Consider the following 5414-nt stretch of genomic DNA (forward strand, 5'->3'; position numbering starts at 1 on the left):
CCGATGTTCACTTGGTGACTTGCAGTTCTTAAGATTACTACAAATTCAGCTATGAATATGTTATCCATGTGTATATTTGAAGTACTGTAATACTAACTAGGTCAGAGACTGATTATGAGCCTTCACATCTGACAGACCTCAGCAGCAGGCACAGCTATTTTGATTCTATACACTGTATAAAACTTAAATCCAATAATCACTTAACAGTAAATCAGACATGACTGCAAATCGATGCTTACTTTCAGCTTCCTCCAGTAAGAGAACTCAGCTATCCAAACTTATGTACATAATGTATTATATGAGTTTTACCATTTGATAATTACCTTTTTCAAAGAAAACCTGTCCACACTGTAGACTGGCAGTCCCTTTCATATCTTGCCTTTAAAGATAGACAGTGTTTAGTTCTTAGAGTAGTACTCATGTAGGCTTGTAATAGCAGATAGCACCAACATTTTATTCAAAATAGTTAAGTGGATTAATTACAACTTCACAGATATGTCCCCAAACCTGTAGCACCAAAGGCTTCCCTCTCATTGTTCTTGATGTAGTAGGACAGTGTTTGTGTAAAGGCCACAGGAGTACATTTTGTTGGACATATTTACACCCGGTCAAGATGTTAAGGTGATAAAAATGTCAATTGTTCTTTACAAACTTACACATTGTATAGTATACAGAATAAATTGATCTACTTAGTTTTTATTGCAACATGGAGATTTGTCTCGTCTTTACTGTGGTTTCCTGAAAGATACTGCATCCTTCCGTATTCCCTATGGAAAATTTCTAAAAACCTGAATCTTGCTACTCTGTATCATTAAAAAATATGACTGGGCTTTGGTTTCTAGTATGTTAGACTACAGAATTACTTTAATGTAATCACATTTATATATATTTCAGTGCTTATTTTTCTAATAAGGTAATTAAAGCTTATTGTTTGAAAACTCTGTAACAGATTATTGTTTTGGTCCCTTGCACTGAATGAAGGGGATTTCTGGGAATTACCTTGGCATATAGAAGTTTGTGTTGCTATGGACTGAATTGGCCTGAATATGGCAACATTTTCAAGAAACCAAGATGCTGGAACAAGTCCAACTAATTTGACATTCAGTATGACTTAGGAGCTGTACTTTGCTCAACTTCAAGATCAAAGTGGTACATTTACACAACTAGCTCAGTCACCAAGGTCACAGTAAAACCCTCTATACTTTGCAACTCAAGCTGGGGAGAAAAATGGCCAGTTTGAGTAGTGTCATTCAAGTACCATGCTGAGGCAGTGCAAAAGCTGTAATAACACTAGCATTAGTAACCCAAAGTAACTTACCGGAATGGCTGCTTGGGGAGTGGCATCAATCTTCAGGCAAAGACAAACCATTTAAATACAGAGTTATCACCCAAATATTTCTAATTAGAGCTGTGGCAGGTACAGTTACACAGTTACAAAGAAGCTTTATTTAGTGGATATGCTTGCAGAAAACAACCACGTTACCCAGGAGGGAAGCAAGATTGCAATGACTTATTTGCTGGCTGGGGTTTTTGTGAGGTTGGGAAGAGACTAGGGGAGCACACAAGCAGGGGTTTTTTGTTGTTGTTGTTGTTGTTTTGTTGTTTTTTGTGGTTTTTTTTTTAAAGTGGGCTGAATGTGTTTTTTATTTATTCTTGCGTTAGTGCAAGTGAGCCACCCTCTCCACCCTCTCAGATTCATGTATTCAGGTTCTTCATCCTAGTTTCTGGCATCTACAGATCAGAGGAATTTGAAATCTGAGAAGTTCTATACATATTCAAGACACTTTAAATATTTAATCTTGAATATGTATCTGGAGTATTAGCATAGAGGCGAACAGCCTTGAGCTCAGCTGGTGTGCTTGAAAAAGCTTTAGTTCAGGGGCATATGAGTGAAGTATCCTTTTCTTTCTCAGGCAGTACATCCTTCTTACTACGAGGATACTGCTTGATATATTTCAAATGGGTGTTTATTTTACTTTGGTTTAAAATGGGAAGATGAAGTATGTTTTGCTTCTGGTTTTATCTAAATAACAGATTTAATTTGGGTTTAGTTTTTTTACCTCATTGCAGAACATTGTCATAGCTCTTACTAAAAGAGGAATGTGGTTGGATAGTCTGTCAACTTCCCTTGACAATGTTACAGAGTAACCAGATAACTGTGATTGACATTTCTGTTACTAGGAGTCTCCACAGAGACTGGATTCAACCTCTGCTGGCACTTCTGTCTTAGTTTGGTTGTTTCCTTACTAATTTTGAGGAGCCTTCCTTGAGAAATGGATTTTGGATTTTAAAACGTGCAGCATTTTCTAGTTGAATTATATGGCTGAAACTACAAGGATGCTTAAATGCAAGAATGGGAGCTATGGATTCTTCTGAACTTCAGTTCTGTTCTCAGGTGGTGGGTTTAATAATGTTGGAAAAAATAGCTGCTCATACATTGTAAAGAAAATATGATTCTGATGTTCTAGAGACAAGAGAAATCTTCCTAGTGTAGGCACAGATGGATCAAGGCAAGCTTCCTGCATGGAACTTTGAATGTGTAGGTTAAAAATTCATTTTGTCTTGTCTCTGTAAGCCCAAAACACATGGAAGTAAATCCCAGGTGTTATCAGAATACATCCATGGCATGTGATTTCATCTCTTCCTACATATCTCAAGCATTACATTTCAGAGTTCTTAACTGGTAACTGTTCAGTCAGTGTGGCTGAAATGAGCCCTGTTTTTCTGCAGCTGTGAGTTACAGGCCTAATCCTTGTAGCTTGAGAATATAGGAAAGGGTAGAAGGAAGATTTTAGTCTATGAATTCCTCAGTTAGCTTTGTCTGGCTTTCCAGTGAAATGCCTCTCAGAAGGAGGAGATAGGCCCATCCACTGTCCCACATAAACCATTTCCTGTGCTTTATGTTACCACTGTATATAATTTCTGTGCCTCTAATGATTTCAGGTTTTTGTTTGGCCAACAGAGAATCCCCTGCTCACTTGCAGTACAATAGGACAACAACAAAAGTCCTAATTGAGAAGTGCATTTTTCTGCACAATCAAACAGATCATGGATGTAAATGAAACACAGATGTAAGAGAAAAGATAAGACAGATGCTTTGTAGTCACTTCTGCAAAAAATTACATAACCTAATCCAAATTAATGAAAGGATTATTTTCTTTTTTTTTTTTTTTTTTTTTAATTGGCTTAAAATTCAATATAAAATTCTGCATGTGGACTGTGAGCTACATTAGCCATGCATTGTCAGCTGGAATACCCTGGGATAGGTGCTCTGACATCAAATGCCATAACTGATCTTTTTGAAAAGATGCTGTGTAAGATTTGAGATGAGGACATTTAGAATTTTGCCAGCGAATATTTGATGCTGGAGACATCTTAAAGTAATAATTCAGTAGTCAGGTACAAACAAGTCGTTTCTTGGCGACTTTCAGTGCCCCCAATTCCTGTCCTTAACGACAGATTTGAAATCCTGGTTTATGCAAATTGTGTCAAATCATAGCATATTTTGGACTCGGATATCTATTTTTTGCTGGGGCTTATAAGTACATTTGGGTCGTGTGCTGCAGCTGTGAATGGCTGATACAGTAATCCACAGTCCAAGCAAACTCCTGAAATGAGTGTATTTGAATTGAGAATAGATACCATCCCAATGCAAGATACGGGCTGTGAAGCAGCACCGTGTCAGAGGGGAGGTTCAGGTCCTTTCTGAGAAGAAAACCAAGATGTTGGTGGTTCATACATCCAGATTCTGGGATTAAGCCTCATAAAGGTGATGATCACACTCCTAAATGAACCAAATCACTTTTGTGTTACACATGAAAGATGACTAGTAGCTTTAGTACAGATGTTCATTTTTTTGTTGCAGTGTACACGTGAAGAGCAGCTGTGCAAGCTTCTCAGCTAAAATCCTCACCCCTGACCTGGACAGCAATTCCCAGGAACCAGTTCTGGGCTTCTCATAGGACTGAGAACAAATGTGCAGTGCTGCTGATGGGAGTGAGCCTACTAGGCATGGGACTGTAACAGTAATTGTGGTTGATAATCCTGGACGTACTGGCAGACTGTGGGAAGGAAGGGTATTTTTTAAATCCAACATTCATTAATTTCAGCTCTTAAGTCTCCCAGCAAAATCAATAGATTTCTTTAACCTCTTTTTAAAATTTACTAACCTTAGTTTACTAGCTACAAAGACCATATATCTGTGCCTAATACAGACAACTTCAGGTAAGGTTCCATATTTTCATCTTAACTAATTGTCATTGGTGGGTGATCCTTTCTCCATCTCCTTTCTGTCAGACAGCAGCAAAGTACAGCTAGATTATAGCATTTACTGGGAGTGTTAATTTTAGGGGTCAATATAGCTTGATTTTTATTTCTGGCTCTTACTGAGTTGCTGAGTGATTTTTGAGCAGATCACCCATCTCTTTTTATGGCTCATTTTCTCTGTAGACCAGGGTTGTCCGTTTCCTTGGTAGTCACAGCAAATTTCAAGGGGAGTACAGATACTACCCAGGGAGTTCAGAGCTGTTACCAGAACAGCTGAATTTGGCAGAGATGATAGCATTTAAGAAGTCAAAACACTTTGATGGAGAGTGTGGCAAAGATAACTGTTTCAAACTTGTTTTGTTTTGGACACTTCCCAAGGTGAATAAGGGAAGACAGTGCTAGCTTTGGTTCTGCTGTCAAAAGACCTCTCACCATAATGTGAGCTGTCAAAACACCCATTATTTATTAATAAAGCAATGAGGTGCCATCTCAAGACCTGCCCAGAACATGGATTATGCTTTTCATTCCCTTTTGACATGGACATTAAACTTTTCAAAGATGTGTACCTTCATTTCGTGGTGAGAACTGGATTTATCTACTCGAGGGACTGTTTGTAGTTCTTTTACAAGTGTTTTCAATAGGGGTTTTAATTATAAGGATGGAATCAAGCTGGAAGAGGTTCTGAGCAATTTGAAGGATGGGATTAGACTCAGAAAGAAAACAAAACATGGAAGGCTTGGCACCTGGGAAATGTCTGCAGAAATACGGAGTAGGAATGGCTGGCTGGGCTGGCCCTTGGAGGCTGCAGTGGGGCTGTAACCCAGCGGTAAATCCAGCAGGATGAGGCTGCTGCACAGAAGGCTCCTCTCTTGGCTTTGAGAGTTGTCTGGGGAGGGACGGTTCCCGGTCCCTGGTGCTGGTAATTCCCGGGTGGCAGAGCCTGGGGCTTTGGGAACCTCAAGCGGTGCGCGGGCTGTGAGCAACACAACGATAAACAATCCCTGACGGAGAAACGAATCGTTTCTTCAGCTGAGAGAGTGCGGGGGGAGAAAAAAGGTTAAAACCCCCCCCAAACAGGCTCAGGAGAGAGAGGAGGAGCAGCGGGGGGCGGACAGGGAGCCGCCGGGGCCCCGCTTGCCGGCCCTCGG

The sequence above is a fragment of the Chaetura pelagica genome, unplaced genomic scaffold (assembly GCF_000747805.2).
Source record: "Chaetura pelagica isolate M959 unplaced genomic scaffold, ChaPel_1.0 scaffold222, whole genome shotgun sequence".
NCBI lineage: Eukaryota > Metazoa > Chordata > Aves > Apodiformes > Apodidae > Chaetura > Chaetura pelagica.